We start from the raw sequence: 17,502 nt of genomic DNA on the forward strand, positions 1-17,502 counted from the left end.
TTGACGAGTTCCTCGGCGGCTCCATCGGGCCGACAGTGTACAGACGACAGAGTTTCTCGGCAGAATCAGGCTCTGACCGAGTTTCTCGCCGAATTCTGCCGAGAAACTCTGTCGTGTGTACGAGGCCTCATATATACAATCCTATACCCACAGTTGATCCAGAGGAATGCAAAAAAAAACAGCAAAGCATGATCCAATATGCTCCAGCAGGGGGAAAAATTACCTATAAATGTTATTATCCAGTTATATTGTGTACATTTAGGGAATAATCCAATCCTTTTTTTACAGCAAGCTACAGAACTAGCCAGAACCAGCTCTTGAGGGAGTCTATTCCACATTTTCACAGCTCTTACTGGGAAGAAACTTTTCCGTATTTTGAGATTAAATCTCTTTTCCTCCAGACATAAAGAGTGCCCACTTGTCCTCTGTGATGACCTTAATGTGAACCCCCAGCTTTTTCCTAGCAGCAGCACAAGATGAGGGGGTGCACTGTGATGTAACAGAGGGCGGGGGACTCTTGACTTCTGATAATGGGGGGCTCTTGACATCTGATATGAGGGGTGGGGTGCTCCAGACATCTATTCTTATAAATGCAACCGGCCGTTTGAGGGAAGCCATAATGCCTGTTCTATAGTATCCCCAAGTTTGGCAGTGAGATGTTCCAGAAGTAATAATATTTAGTTGCTCAGTGTGTAATGGCGGGTCTGTAGACTACCAGTGTAGAGAGATATAGCTCTCCTAGCGGCAGTCAAAACATGAGAAATCTATTTTTTGGTGTGTCTGGAGATGCCAGGGAATGGTAGACCCAAAAGAAAATGAATTAGGTCCATGGGAAAGGAGGGGTCTGGGTGGAATTAAAGAGTTGTTGTGGGATTGACATCACATGGGCCCAGAAAAATATGGAAATATGAGTAATTTTTTCCATTTAAGTTACACTGCCTTAAAATTTCTACCTAAGTGCCCGATCCACAAAGCACTTACCTAGAAATTTTGGGCTGTGTAACTTAAATTCCGCCGGCGCAAGGCGTTCCTCTTCAAATGGGGGCGATTCCCATTTAAATGAGGCGCGCTCCCGCGCCGGATGTACTGCGCATGCTCGTGACGTCATTTTCCCGACGTGCATAGCGCGAAATTACGTTACGCCGAGCTTTGTGGATCACGTCGGGTCAATAAAGTTGCATCGGGAAAAAAAAAAAGATACGGCGGGGAAAAAAAATGCAAAAAAAAATAAAAAATCGCGTCGCTGGACAGAAGGGTCTGCTTTTACATGGTGTACTAACTTTACACCTTGTAAAAGCAGCCCTAATTTTGCGTTTGCAAACTAGAACTTACGGAGAAAAAACGAAGCTGAAAAGCTTCGTGGATCTCCGTAAGTGCTAATTTGCATACCCGAGGCGGCATTTCGACACGAAATGCCCCCAGCGGCGGATGCGGTACTGCATCCTAAGATCCGGCAGTGTAAGTCCCTTACACATGCCGGATCTTCTGCCTAACTATGGAAAACTGATTCTGTGGATCAGTTCCATAGTTAGGTACAGGGATACGACGGCGTAACAGCAGTTACGCCGTCGTATCCCTTTTGTGGATTTGGCCCTATAAGTTTAGTTTTCTCTCTGTGCATCACACAACGAGATGACTAATGCCTTGTACACACAAGCAGAATTTCCTACGGAAAACATCAGACGGAAGCTTTTCATCGGATATTCTGTCCGTGTGTATGCCCCATCAGACTTTTTCAGTCGGAAATTCCGACGGAATTAGATAGAGAACATGATCGGAATTTTCGTTCTTCTGGATGCAATTCCAAAGGACTAAAAACCATGCATGCTTGGAATCAAGTCGATGCATGCTCGGAAGCATTGAACTTCATTTTTCTCAGCTCGTCGTAGTGTTGTACGTCACTGCGTTCTTGATGGTCGGAATTTGGTGTGACCGTGTGTATGCAAGACAGCTTGAGCAGAATTCTGTCGGAAAAACCGTCAGAGTTTATTCCGATGGGAAAACCGGTCGTATGTACAGGGCATTAGAGGCGTATTCACAGATTTTTATTTTTTTGCCTGCAAGTTTACCTTCCTTGCAGCTGGTAAAATTTATATTGCTCAAGTTAAATATTATACTTTGGAAGAAGTTCCACACTAATACACAATGGTGTTTAAATACATCCCCGCCTCCTACAAATGGAGGTTACACAAAGGTGAAGAATGAAGATACCAGCTAAAGGGATGGCACCCAGGTATCAGATTACAGCCAAGGTTTATGCTCTGAATTTGAACTGATTTGGTCTTTGTTTCTCAAAGCACTACTGCATTGTTTGCAACTTCTAGCTTGTCTATTCAAAAAAAAAAAAAAAGTTGTAGATAACATGTCATTTTCTAGGCAGTCTATGGATGTTACACAACACTTTTTCCTCCCAGCCACAGCAGCAGAAACAACAACAGACACCTGCACAAGCTAACCGCTCTGTACTATGCATCATTTAACAGCCAGAAGAACAAAGCAATCTCTGTAGTGAAAAGGAAAATAAAATGCTCTAAAAAAAGAGTTACAACGTGTGTTGGAGGGGAAAGTGGATACATGCCTCAGCTCGGTATCAGAGCGTTGCTAGTAAATCAAATCGACACTGTCTGCAAAACAACTCTGGTTTTTATGAAACGAACGTGTACTAAATTCACAAAATAAAATATAACCATTAATACATTCATTATGTCGCTGTCTTTAAAACCTGAGCTCCAGGGCGCAAAAACATTTACCCTTGCCCAGGGGGTGATAAAAATGGTGATATGCTTTCCTTATTTCTTGCTTCTCTGCTGCCTGACTCCCCGGGGTGCGGGCCGGCCCTCATTGTTCTCCTGTATGATGCAGGACTTGTAAGGGTAGGACATTTTTGCCAACATTGGTAAAAAAAAAAATTCCAGGGACACTTTTTTTCTGTGTGGCAAGAATGCCTCTGTAGGGAGGACATCACTTAATTTGGGGGTGGGGCATTCATATATTATGGGCAATTTTTGCACAAAAAGCCAAATAAGTGACAATGCGGTCCACGACGAAAAGTGGGCATGGTTTAAAATATGCTACATTTTGGATCTGGCTTTAAGGGGGTGTGGATCCTCCATGTTTCCCTCCTCATTGGGCACCAATGCCAGGGTAACATGAGAGGCCTACCCGGGTAGCTTCTTCTGGGCTATGCTAGGTACCTTGAACAGGGTCAGTTTACCACACATGGTGTACCTTTGCTTTGTGCCATATTCATCAATGCCCTGGGACAAGAATGAGGCTGCCATGGGCGGACTTCTACTTTTAGAGATGAACGAATAACATGTACACTTGCACGGCAACTGTTCTCCAGTTAATTCTTGGTTACCTGTGACAGTGTACACCACCTCTGTAATCAGCATTTAGGAGGGACACGTTGAGCCAATGTTCACATCCACCCGTCCAGTGTTTTCCACTACTACCCAGTAGCGGGGTGGGTCTCGCTATGCACTTTGTGCAGGCTCCACACATACACCCAACTTAACTTTAATGCTTCCTCAACTGGGGTGGGAGCTCTGCTTCTTCATTCCTTTGAGGAAAAACGTCATCCATGTGTGTTTTTCTATTAAAAATTTTTTAGGCAGAGAAGAATTACGCTATTGGTGACCGGGAACGTCTTGTGATTAAATTGGCGTTGGAGGAGTGGCATCATCTCTTGGAGGGTTCCCTGCATTCCATAACAATTTTCATTGACCATAAAAAATTTGCAGTACTTACAGAATGCCAAAAGACTGAATCCCAGACGTGCCAGGTGGAGTCTTTGCTTTTCAAGTTTTATTTTCACTATTACGTACTGTAACGAGAGGGCCCGTGGGACCCGGAGGCTCTTAAAAGTATGAGATACTCCTGTTTCAGCTTCACCAATGACTCTTGTGTCTAAAGTCATCCTATGTCCACTAGGGGCATAGGATGACTGAGAAACGATTTTTTGGACTACATGAGATGGGGCACAGGGTGAATGAGAACCCCACTATGGTCTGTGCTAGTCACATTTAATGAGGTATGGATATTGTATATATTGTGTGTTGGCTGATGTGTACTATTAAGCTTGCTGTGGTAATTAATTCTGCTACTGTGATGTAAATTAATCTTAGTATGGCTCATAAAGACCTTTCATTGTGTTATGCTAATTGACACTGTATTGTGTGAATTTCTATTGATGATAGATGTGTGTTGTGAGTTAGCACAGTCAAAAGGTCAGATGTCTGACTTATGTCTACTAAAGGAATGTGTATTGTATAGCAGCTGAGAGAAGCCGGAGTCATGATGTCTGACTTGTCAGCTGTAGCTAATTAGCTCATGTAGATTATGTCAGAGCTGGTGCCAGAAAGTGTGACTAAAAGATGTGTATTGGAGGCTCGGTAGTAACCATTGTATAATGTTGTGGGTGGAGTGTGTCATTGTCCATTTGATTACTGAAAGTATTCTTTTTGGTGTATATAAGAGCCCGACTTCTCAATAAAGATTGTCTATACCTGTTGAACCCTCAGAACAGAGCTGTGTCTCGTTTCTGGGGGGAAATCTGTATGGGTCGTGTCGCCGGATTGTGGAGTGTCGATAAGCTGTCTTGGGCTCGGAATGGAATATCGTAAACAGCGTTAAACCCTGTCCCATTTGGGGTTCCGTTACACATACAAACCTGGTTCTTGCAACAGTTGGGCTGATGAACGCTCTAGGTCATTTGACATTCAGAATGCATTCTTGCCCATTGTACCACCATGGGGTCAAAAATTCCTCCTGGCAAGACCTTCGTACCCACTGACCTAAGAGCTAAGATCCTTTGTTAGGGACATGATTCCAAGGTGGCAGGTCATGCTGCTACTGGTGGCCTACTCTCCGTTCGAAAATCAAAGACTACGTTAAGGTTTGTCATGTCTGTGCCCAGTTTTAATCCTCCATGCAAGCTCCTGTGGGTCTTCTCATATCCTTGGCCATTCCTGAGGAACCCTGGTTTCACATTGCCATGGACTTTATCACTGATCTTCCACCGTCTGAGAATAATACAGTAATTTGGGTGGTAATCGATCGGTTCTCCAAGATGGCTTATTTTGTTTATCTTCCTGGTCTCCTTTCTGCTCCTGCTTTGGTTCCTATTTTTGTTCGAGAGATCTTCTGCCTCCATGGGGTTCCTTCCCATATTGTTTCTGACAGGGGTGTTCAGTTTACATCCTGTTTTTGGAGAGCCTTTTGCAAATCCCTCAACATTATCTTGGATTTTTCCTCTTCTTACCATTCTCAATCCAATGGACAGAATGAGAGGGTTAATCAGGAGTTAGAGGTCTTTCTCCCTCTTCTTATGATCTGTTCTCTGGATATTTGGCTATGGTTCAACAATCATTCAATTCTATTTGGGGTGATGTTCATGATTGCCTCCGGGCAGCTGCTGATAAATGTAAAGGTTTTGCCGACCATCGCAGGCGCAAGCCGCCTTCTCTATGGCCTGGAGACAAAGTCTGGCTTTCCACCAGGAACATGAAGCTTCGAGTTCCTTCTCTGAAATTTTCCCCAGGAATTATTGGCCACACTATAATTTCTAGGTTCTGGTTTGTTTTAAACTTCAGATCCCTAAAAGCCTCAGATCTCAAACTCCTTTCATGTTTCCCTTCTGAAGCCTTTAGTCCTCAATAAGTTCTCTCGTCCTCTCCCTACCTTAAGGGTTAATCAGGAATATGAAGTTAGTCAAATTTTTGATCCCCAGCTCTGTAAAGGCATTCTTTGGTACCTCGTGCATTGAAAAGGTCCTGGGCAGAGGTCTTGGTTCCCTGCATCTGATGTCTTTGCACCTCGTCTTTTGTGGAGGTTTAATTTGAGGTTCCCCTTCAAGCTTGTGCCCAAGCGAGGGAGGAGGAGGCCTCGTAAGAGGGGGGTACGGTCGTGAATCTGAAGTAATGTCTGTCTGCTTACCTCTCTGGTCTGTGTATCAGCTTAAGGACCTCGCTCACACACCTGCATGTTTAAGTAATCTTCTCTCAGCATTGCTCCACTCCAGCCTCTAACAGGAAACACTACTTAACACCGTGCAATGCAAGCTAGCCTTGCCCAAACAACAGTGTGTTAAGGCTTTTTGGTGTGTTTCTTGCTATGTCCTCTATGTCTGATTCCGTGTACCGATTTTGGCTTGTTATCCCTGTCTGCTTGTAGCTCCCAACCTTTGGCATGTTCTAACCATCCCTGTCTGCTTGTTGCACGACCCTTGGCTTGTCCTTCTGACCATTCCTTGTTGCCCTAGATTGCCAGCCATGAGCGTGAGCTGGGAGACCCTGGGGGCCACGACCTGGAGTCAGCTGCAGCGAAGTCTATCCTCACCATCAGAGGCTCTGGTGAAAACCTGCTGGCTCCTAGACTCCACGCCTTGGGGAATCTTATACTCTAGCTCCCTGTTTGATCTGTGTCAGTGCTCAGGTAGAGCTGATTTCCTGAACCACCCAGAGCTTCATATGCAGCAGTCAGCCGAAGGGTCCACAACCTTAGCGGTGCACCTGTCACCTGGCCTCAGATGACCCGACAAAATACTTCCACTGCTTTCCTTCTATCTTAACACCTTTCATGCCTGACATTTGTTGCTTACAAGTTAAAATCCATATTTTTTGCTATAAAATTACTTAGCTGGTGAGTGTCAGTCTGGAGAACTGTGGAGAGAGTCAGTTTGGAGGACTGTGGGAAGAAGTTAGCCTGGAGGGCTAGTGAAAGGGGCAGCTGCAGCGGGTTGGCAGTGCCTGATGAAGTGGTGCTGGGATCAGTAGCCATAGGAGTAATGCAGCTGGGCACTGAACTTTTTGCTAAACAACCAAGGGGCCTCAGGTTCCTGCCTATAATGGGCCATTGCTTCATCTGAGCGACGGTTGGATATTCACAGTCTTCCACCTGGGTTCTGTAAGCAAGTGAGCTCTGGGGCGTGGCCTAGCATGGGATGTGATAAGACGTGTTCCTATGCAGCTCCGGGCTCTCCTTCTACATTCCTGCACCAACCTGAACGTCCATGAATACTACTTGACTCTAACTACACCCATCCTGGTGAAGAAGATTTCCACACTCCTGGGAGTCGTTTGGTGGATGAGAAAGTGGCGGAAAATACAACCTTCTGCCAAGATGAATAAAATAAATAAATAAATAAAGATGGAATGCCGCAATACTTTTCATGGGCCAAGTACATCCCCAGCCTCTACTCCTGATGTCTTTGGGGATGGCCAGGATGCTTCCTTGTGACCTTCCTCTGGGATCCGGACCCCCCCCCCCGGCCGCATCCTCACAGGTGTGAGGATGGCACAGATGATGGAAAGGGGCCTATGTTGTCAGAAGTCCTTTGCCATCATTAAGGTAAACCACTCAGACCTTATGGGGAGAGTGAATGACCTAAAGCTAGACTTAACGATCTTGCAGCAGGACATGCAAAAGATCTGTGGCTGGGTCACTGAGACTGAATGGCGTATGAAATGGAGGACACCATTAACCCCATCCTGCCCAAACCTAATACCTATGAGAGGAAGATTGCAACGCTAGAGGATAAGGTGGATGACTTAGAGAATTGTCTCCGCAGGAATAACCTGCGTCTAGTGGATCTCCCGAAGCGGGTGGAGGGGTCTGACCCTGTAGCCTTCCTAGAAAGCTGGCTCAAGCAAGGATTTGGCCACAATCAACCCTTCCAATTTTGTGATTGAGAGGGCCCACCGAGTCCTCTCAATGAGGGTTACCCTCCACATACAATGAGGATTTACCTCTTTAACTACAGGGTTTGGGACTCCATCCTGAGTGCTGCCCGGAAGAAAGGAAGTCTCCGGATCAATAATGCTGTGGTGTCCCTGTTTTCTGACTATTCTGCAACAGTTCACAATAGAAGAGCCAGTTATCAGCTTGTCAAGCAGAAGCTCCGAGAGCATGATGTCCAATATTCCATGCTGTTTCCTGCTACCCTTCAGGTTACTCATCAAGGGAAAGTTTACTTCTTCCAGTCCCCCCAAAATGCCTTGTCCTGGTGGGAATCACTACCTCAACCCCCTCGGCCACCTGCCTGATGAAATTCCATCCAATAAGCTACAAAAGCTGGTTTGTTTTTTCTGCCCTTAGCTGTGACAGAAGCTGGGGCTGCTTATATGCTCCCTCCCCTTCCTTCCTTCCTCCCTCCCTCCTTTCCTGCCCTATGGGTTTTAATGTATTCCCCATGTCCACAGTAATTATCTGTTTGTGGAATGTTTGCAAACTGAATTCCAAATTTAAAAGAGCCTCTGTCTTTGAAGTACTGAAACAGAATAAACCACATGTCCTGTGCCTTCAGGAAACTCATCTCATGGGCTCCAAGAGTTTGGCTCTGAAAAAACATTGGGTGGCTCATAACTAGGGATGAGCTGAACACCCCCCGGTTTGGTTCGCAGCAGAACATGCGAACAGGCAAAAAATTTGTTCAAACACGCAAGCACCGTTAAAGTTTATGGGACACGAACATGAAAAATCAAAAGTGCTAATTTTAAAGGATAATATGCAAGTTATTGTCATAAAAAGTGTTTGGGGACCTGGGTCCTGCCCCAGGGGGACATGTATCAATGCGATTTTTTTTTTTTAAAACGTCAGTTTTTTCGGGAGCAGTGATTTTAATAATGCTCAAAGTGAAACAATAAAAGTGAAATATTCCTTTACATTTTGTACCTGGGGGGTGTCTATAGTATGCCTGTAAAGTAGCGCATGTTTCCTGTGTTTATAACAGTCCCTGCACAAAATGACATTTCTAAAGGAAAAAAAGTCATTTAAAACTACTCACGGCTATAATGAATTGTCGGGTCCCGGCAATACAGATAAAAGTCATTGGGAAAAAAACGGCATGGGTCCCCCCCCCAATCCATTACCAGGCCCTTTGGGTATTGAATATTAAGGGGAACCCCGAACTAAAATAAAAAATGTGTGGGCATCCCCCCAAATTCCATATCAGGCCCTTCAGGTCTGGTATGGATTTAAAGGAAAACCCCACACCAAAATTAAAAATAAAATGGCGTGGGGTTCCCCCCAAAAATCCATTCCAGACCCTTATCCGAGCACGCAACCTCTCAGGCCACAGGAAAAGAGGGGGGACGAGAGAGCGCCCCCCTCCTGAACCGTACCAGGCCACATGCCCTCAACATGGGGAGGATGTCCCCATGTTGATGGGGACAAAGGCCTCATCCCCACAAACCTTGCCCGGTGGTTGTGGGGGTCTGCGGGCGGGGGGCTTATCGGAATCTGCCCCCTATGTGAATTGGTAAGGGGTACATTGTACCTGCCCCCCTCTGAAGCAACAGGGAAAAGCTCGGGTTACCCAATGACATGTACGGTTGACCCCGCCCCACTCTGACGCAACGGTAAAACCAAATTTGGGGGGACCCTACGCATTTTTATTTTTTTGGATTCGGGGTTCACCTTAATAATTATACCAGACCCAAAGGGCCTGGTAATGGACTGGGGGGAACCCATGCCGTTTTTTTTCAATGACTTTTATCTGTATTGCTGGGACCCGACAATTCATTATAGCTGCAAGTAGTTTTTAATTTAAATTTAAAGGAATATTTCACTTTATTGTTTCACTTTAAGCATTATTAAAATCACTGCTCCCGAAAAAAAAAATCAGTTTTTAAAACTTTTTTTGCATTGATACATGTCCCCTGGGGCAGGACCCAGGTCCCCAAACACTTTTAATGTCAATAAGTTGCATATTAACCTTTAAAATTAGCACTTTTGATTTCTCCCATAGACTTTTAAAGGGTGTTCCGCGGCTTTCGAATTTGCAGCGAACACCCCATATTGTTCGCTATTTGGCGAACAGCCCATGTTCGAGTCAAACTCATGTTCGACCCGAACATAAAGCTCATCCCTACTCATAACTACCATTCCACTTATTCTAATTATGCTCACTGGGTTGCGATCCTAATCCGTAAAGGTTTACCGTCATCAGGTTATCTTGGACCCTAAGGGGCAGTATATCATTTTACATGTGACTATATATAGGATTTCTCTCCTGAATGGTAACAGTCCAACTCCCTTCTCAGGTCACGGCTGCAGTGTTTACTGACCTGAGCATACATTTTGCCTCATTGCCCAGCTGTCCTATGCTCATTGTTGGGGACTTTAATTCTGTGATGTAGCCTACATTGGATAAGGTAAAAACCTCTGCAATCTGAATCTAAACAAACCTATCACGTTAGAGGAAGTAACTACGGTCATTCGTTTATTGCCAACAAGTAGAACTTCAGGTTTAGATGGCCTCCCTTCAGAATGGTATCAGACATACGTAGAGGATTTGGCTCCTAGGTTTCCTAAGACTTTCCAGGAATCTCTTAAGCAGGGGAAACTTCCTGACTCTATGAATGAGGCACTCATTGTTGTCATTCCCAAACCTGACAAGGATAAGCTGCTATGTGGGTTCTATCGCCCCATATCTCTCCTGAATAATAACGCTAAAATACTGGCAAAGATTCTTGCTCTCAGACTCCAGATGGTTATTCTATCTCTCATACCACCTAACCAATCAGGTTTTATGCCTGGCAGGAGTACCTTTGATAACATTTGCAGGCTATTTTTACATGTCCATAACGCATCACTCACGAAACGCTGTGAGTTAGTTTTCTTTTGACACTGTGCATTGGTCCTTCTTATGGGAAACTATGGCACGGATGGGTTTTGGTCCACATTTTGTCCAGTGGGTTAGTTTGCTAAATGCTGATTCATGGGCCAGAGTCTGTACTGATAGGGATATCTCCATGTTGTTCTCCTTGAGTAGGGGTACCAGGCAGGGATGCCCTCTCGCTCTACTTCTGTTTGCACTTGCTATTGAACCCTTGACCCAGGCAGTGCGGCAGATATTGGAGATAGGGGGCTTCTGCTGTGAGCCAGTGGAGGAGAAGATCTCTCTTGGATGGTAGAGAGAGCTCCTTTACGAAGGTAATGCAGGTGGTGGAGGAGTTTGGAGAGGTTTCAGGTCTTCAGGTGGGTTGGGAAAAATCTCAAGCATTTCCTATAGGCCCTTCTATCTCCACTGAATATCTACAGAGGTCACGTCTGCATCTAACATCATCCCTAAATACCTAGGCATTCAAATACATGGTGATCTCTCTAAATTTGAAGAACTTAATATTACTCCCATAGTTAAACAGATGGTGGACAGGCTTCATACTTGGACATTATTGCCCCTTAATCCTACTGACATTTCTATATTGTTTTCGAGCTGCCCCAGTTTTTCTCCCAAATACATTTTTTGCACAGGTGGAATCTACCCTTTCTTCCTTTTTCTGGAATGGTAGCCAGCCAAGTCCTCATTGAAAGCGGCTAAGGCTGTGGGAGGTCTGGCATGCCCAAATCTATGGAATTGCTTCCCAACTCACCTACGTCCATGCTTGGTTACACTCTGAACCTCATACTCCTTCCACTGCGCTTTTGTCATTCTTTGGACTCTCCACCTCTCTCAGAGATGAGCTACATAGGTCAAGGAGATCCGGGGGCTCAATATTCTCTCCTGTTGATGTTGGTTTTGTGGCTTGGGGGGGGGGGGGAATTCTGACACAGGCCTCTTTGGGTATGTCGCCACAGACCCCCCTATGGAGGAATCCTAATCTTCCTGAGCTCTTTGGTCACCCAGATTCGTCCTGGTGGGGTCGATTTGGTTATACTCACCTCTTCCATATAGTTAAGGGCACTAATTTAGTGACCGTTGACACACTTAGGCCCCGTAAACACGACCGAACATGTCTGCTGAAACTGACCAGTTTCAGCAGACATGTTCGATCGTGTGTAGGCCCGAGCGGACAGGATTCCAGCGTAAATTTGCCCGCCGGGCCTTTTTCCAGCGGGCAAATATTTCTGAACATGTTTTAAAACATGCCCGCTGGAATCCTTCCCGTCGGACATGTTCGGTCGTCTGTACATCCCTCGCATGCGTCGAATGACTTCGACGCATGCGTGGAAGCATTGAACTGGCAGGGCCGCACACGTCGCCGCGTCATCGTCGCGGCGACGGCGCGGACACGCCCCGCGTATTGTTTACCCGCAGATTTCTGTATGATGGTGAGTACAGCCATCATACAGAAATTCCCGGGCAGACATGTACGGTGAAAACGGTCCGGCGGACCGGTTTCATCGTACATGTTTGCTCGTTTGTACGTGGCCTTAGACGTAAACAAGGGCATTGAAAATAAGTTATTTTTTAGATATCTCCTACTGCGGCATGCCATTCGGGCACAGTTTAGGTTATTGACAATTGAGCTCACGGAATCTTCTATTGAGGATCTCTTGTGATTTCCAGAAATCTCCAAACTGGTGACAACCGTTTACGGTTGCCTCCAGTTGAAGGGGGCTTTCCAGAATTATCATTGCAAATGGCTGTTGCTAATGCCTGAGCTTTCTGAGGAGGATTGGGAGGAGGCTACTGAGATATGCTTTCAGGATATAATCAGCACTGCTTACCAGTTGATCCAATTTAAGTTTGTATAATCATTTACAGCTGGGTTCGTAGGGGATTGGGTAGTTTTGGGACTGTCCTGGACTCTCGTCCTACTGGAAGGATCTGTTTGCCTTTTTCGAACACAAGCTTCATCTGTCGATACCCCCCCCCCCGGAAGTTGGATATTTAGGAGTTCTTAATTATTACATTCCTCGTACACATGCTAAGACTCTGTTACGTATACTGTTATTTTATGCACGTAAAACAATTTTATTGCATTGGAGGGATGCAGGCCTCCTTTCGGCCCATGATTTCTTTCCTATTGTTCATGGAGTTCTACCCAAATTTAAGTTGATATATAAAAGTAGGGCATGCCCCAAGAAATTCACCAAAATATGGCAACCATGGTTGGATGTCTGAGATTTTCTGGGGGGATTTTCCATCATCGCAGCTTACTCAATAAGCTTACTCCCACTAAAGTAGCTTAGGAGTACTGGTCCGACGGACAGCAACAAATTGGCCAGGTATTGTTTTGCGTGGGACCTTCCGCCAAATAGGGGGTGTAACGGAACCCCAATGTGACAGGGGTTAAGGCAGTTTAAGATATTCCATTCCGAACCCAAGACAGCTTATCGACACTCCACAATCCGGCAAACACGACCCATACGGATTTCCCCAGAAACGAGACACACAGCTCTGTTCTCTGGTTCAAAACGAATAGACTCTTTAATGACAAAATTAGGCCGTAAATACAGTCAGAAACCAAATATGAACAATGACAGAACTCCACCCACAACATTATACAATGGTTCCTAAAGAGCCCCCCTCAATACACATCTTTTAGTCAGACATTCTGACTTCGACTCTGACATAATCTACATGAGCTAATTAATCATTTACCCAGACAAGGTGACTCCGGGATATATGACCTTTCAAGATAGACACCTGCTATACAATACACATTCCTTTAGTAGACATAATTTACATGAGCTAATTAACTACAGCTGATAAGTCAGACATCTGACCTTTAGACTGTGCTAACTCACAATCCACATTTATCATCAATAGAACTTCACACAATACAGTGTAAATTTGCATAACACAATGAAAGGTTCTTAGAAGCCATACTAAGATTCATTTACATCACAGTAGCAGACTTTACCACAGCAAGCTTTATAGTCCACATCAGCCAACACACAATATATATACAATATCTATACCGCATTAAATGTGACTAGCACAGACCATAGTGGGGTTCTCATTCACCCTGTGCCCCTATTAGAGACACAGGGTGATCTACACATAAGAGGCATCGGTGAAGCGGAAGAAGGAGTATCTCATACTTTCTAAGCGCTTCTGGATTCCACGGGCCCTCCCATTACAGGGGGTCTCTGGGAATGTGACGCTGATAGGGGGTCGTATTTGGTGCTGGTATGAATGTGTGAATATCAGTTGATACCTGATTTATGTATGCCCTTAAGTGCCTTATGTGCCAGTATTGTAAAAAAAAAATCTTTGTATCTAATATTGTGAAAACAAAATAAATACCTTTTTTAAAAAAAGCAAGTGAGCACTGGAGGAAGAAGAGGAACTGTATATAAAGACTGTATATTGGAAGGGTTGTCCCTGAAGTTTGTTCTGAAGTCAAATGGGCATCCTATTTCCTCCTATCCCTGTTATTTAAAAAAAAAAAAAAGAACCGTTGCAATCACAGGTTGTGCCTTTCCCAATGTGGAGTGAACTTTTTTTTTTCTGATGGGTTTTCACTTAACCATTCAGAGTACCATGTCCTATTTTTAAAATGCTTATAATGTGTAATTTTAGTGTTATTTTTTTTTCTAAACCCTTGCTGCTCAACTCAACAATTAAATTTCTTAGAATTATTGTATATAAAGCAGCAAGATGTATTTTTCAGTTTGCAGATTTGACTACTACTGCAGAAATGATTGATTTACAATAGTATCTACCAAGTCCAATTGGCACTGCTCTTATAATGTAACATAAGCATAGCCCATCTTATTAATTTATATATATTTGATTCAAGTCCCCAGACCTGACTATTAATGAAAATCTGTGTATAGATTTTAAACATGCAGTGTAAGATCACCTAAGAATATTTTATTTTTAAACTAGAGGTGTTCTGCAAGAAAGAGTGAGAACAATTCCTAAAGCAAGAACTGAAGATTGTTGGCTGGTTACAATAATTATTTGTAGGCTGGAATTTCTGTAAAAGAGACTGATAGGGTATGGACAAGTTTGCAGATGCCACATTTTGTATTGTTTTTTCTTGTCTGTTATATTTAGTAAAATAATAGTCACTGTAGAATAAAATGTGCAGAAAATGGCCATGGTTAAAAATTTGTAGATATTGTAATGCTCACCCTGGTAAATGGCTCCCACTGCTGTGTCTAAGCCAATGAGAAGAGAGAAAGCTGAGAAGGCTGTCGTGCACATTGTTTTTTACCTTAAAGGAACACTAAAGGTTAGTTTTTTATTAGATCAATTGATTGCTGTAAGCTAGAGCATTTAAATATCACTTACCTTGTTTTTCCTTTTGACCTCCAAAATACGGTAATCCAGGTTTGAAAATCCCATTTCCTGTCTCTCCTCTTCTTGCTTTCCACCAGCATCTGAGCCGTTTTGCATGGTGGAAAGCAGAATGTGCTCACCCCCTCCCTATGACTACAGCCCTGCGTGAAGATGCTCTCTTATCCCTCACAGGCATGGAGGCTAAGCCTAATGGGAACTGTAGTTCCCATTAGGCCGTGATGTAGCAAAAAGAATGCGCACCGCAAACCAGGAAGTCAGTGAGAATAATGATTCAGGAGTGCTGGAGGTGAATAAAACCGCTCGATTTCAACAGGTATCAAACTAGTTATAATGCAAAACATACATTTTTACTACATCAGCTACTGTCAGACTTTAATTTAAGAGAAAAATATTTTTGTCTTTACAACCCCTTTAATGCATAGAATGTAAAAACAGAAAGAAAAACTATTTTCCTTTTCAGAACCACTTTAAAGCGGGGGTTCACCTAAAAAAATGTTTTTAAAAGTCAGCAGCTACAAATACAGCAGGTGCTGACTTTTAAAAAACGAACACTTACCTGTCCAAGTCACCCGCCGAAGCCGAGCGGTAGCTCTCAGCTTCCCCCACCGCCATCCTCTGTAAGGGAATCGGGAAGTGAAGCGCTGCGGCTTCACTGCCCGGTTCCCTACAGCACATGCACAAGTCGTGCTGTGCAGTTCCCAATGGTTCCCGTTGTGTTCTGGGAGCCGAGTGTTTCCCAGAACACAACGGGGGGAGGGGGGTGACGTGGAGGGGCTGGACTCCCGCGGGAGTCTATACCCGGAAGTGGTGCAAATACCCGTTTTATACAGGTATTTGCACCCCCCTCCCCTCTGAAAAGTGTCAAATGTGACACCGGAGGGGGGGGGTTCCGAAAAGCGGAGGTTCACTTTCGGGTGAACCTCCGCTTTAAGGAAAACGGGCCTACTGGTACTTGGTTGCCCTCAGGACTTATTACATGTTTTGTTTTTGTTCAATAAGGGCCAGATTCACAGCCACAGCGTAACGTAACCGATTTAGGTTACACTGCCGCAAATTTTCTGGCTAAGTGCCAGAAAATGATCCACATAGCACTTACCTGGAAATTTGCGGCGGTGTATCCTAAATCCGTCCGGCGCAAGGCGTGCCCAATCGAATGGGGCGAGTCCCATTTAAATGATGCGCGCTCCCGCGCCGGACGTACTGCGCATGCTCCCGTCGCAAATTTCCCGATGTGCTTTGCGCGAAGTTACGACGCGCCAACGTTTTGTGAATCGCAACGGGTAAAAAATACTTGCGCCGGGAAAAAAAATAAATAAAAAAAAAAATCGAAAGCGACGCGGGAAAGACGGGTATACTTTTACATGGTGTACTAAGTTTACACTTTGTAAAAGGTACCCTATCTTTGCGATGGCAAACGAACACTTGCGGCGACGTAACGACGGGAAAAAATTTAGTGGATCGCCCTAACTGCTAATTTGCATACCCGACTCTGGTTTACGACGCAAAATCCCCCCAGCGGCGGCCACGGTACTGCATCCTAAGATCCGACAGTGTAAAACTATTACACCTGTCGGATCTTAGGGATATCTATGCGTAACTGATTCTATGAATCAGTCGCATAGATAGAAACAGGGATACGACGGCGTATCAGCAGATACGCCGTCGTATCCCTTTTGTGAATCTGGCCCTCAGTTTTTATTGAAAAGTAAGGAACAGTGTACAATACAAAAGCAGTACAAGGAGGTACAATCATCCCAGAAATACTGTGTACAACGAATAAACAGCATAACAAGCGGCAAAAAACATTTGCTAATATACTTCAATAAGACACACAATAGTTACACCAAGATCATCAGTATTGCGAACCGGTCAGTACATCCAGTCCATACAAACACGAAACACCGGGATCCAACGGTAAGGCTGCCACGCAGAATCTAAGTCGAGAGAGACATACCTCAGTGCCAGAGCACTGTCAAAATAGTGTATAAAAATCAAACCATTAGGAAGAAAAATAGAAAGAAAAAGAAGGGGCAAGGAAGGGAAATGGGAGGGGAATCCGACCAGCCATGGCAGGACGTCAACAGAGAGAGACATTTTTCACATTTTCCAATTATACAAGTTGTGCCATGATGTCCGCATAGGCTGCCGAAAACTTAAAGGCGAACCAGCAGGACCATATTTTATGAGCTAAATCAGATTTATTTCTTCGTGTTAGCATACTACTTTCCATGTAGTAAATACGATCAACCTCTAATAGCCATTGGCGTAATGTGGGGATCTTCTGCTGCTTCCATAATTTAGGGATAAGCGCCTTGGCCGCATTAAGGAGGTGGGGGGTGATTGACTTAGTACATGATCCTACCGGTTTGCCTGTACAATGAAACAATACCACCCAAGGGTCATCAAGAACCCAAACCCTTGAATTTTCTCAATCCAATACAACACAGAAGACCAAAACGGCCTAATAAAAGGGCAGAACCACCAGATATGAGCATGAGAATCTCGGTCCCCACAACCCCTCG

Source organism: Rana temporaria, chromosome 3 (genome assembly GCF_905171775.1).
Source record: "Rana temporaria chromosome 3, aRanTem1.1, whole genome shotgun sequence".
Classification (NCBI taxonomy): Eukaryota; Metazoa; Chordata; class Amphibia; order Anura; family Ranidae; genus Rana; species Rana temporaria.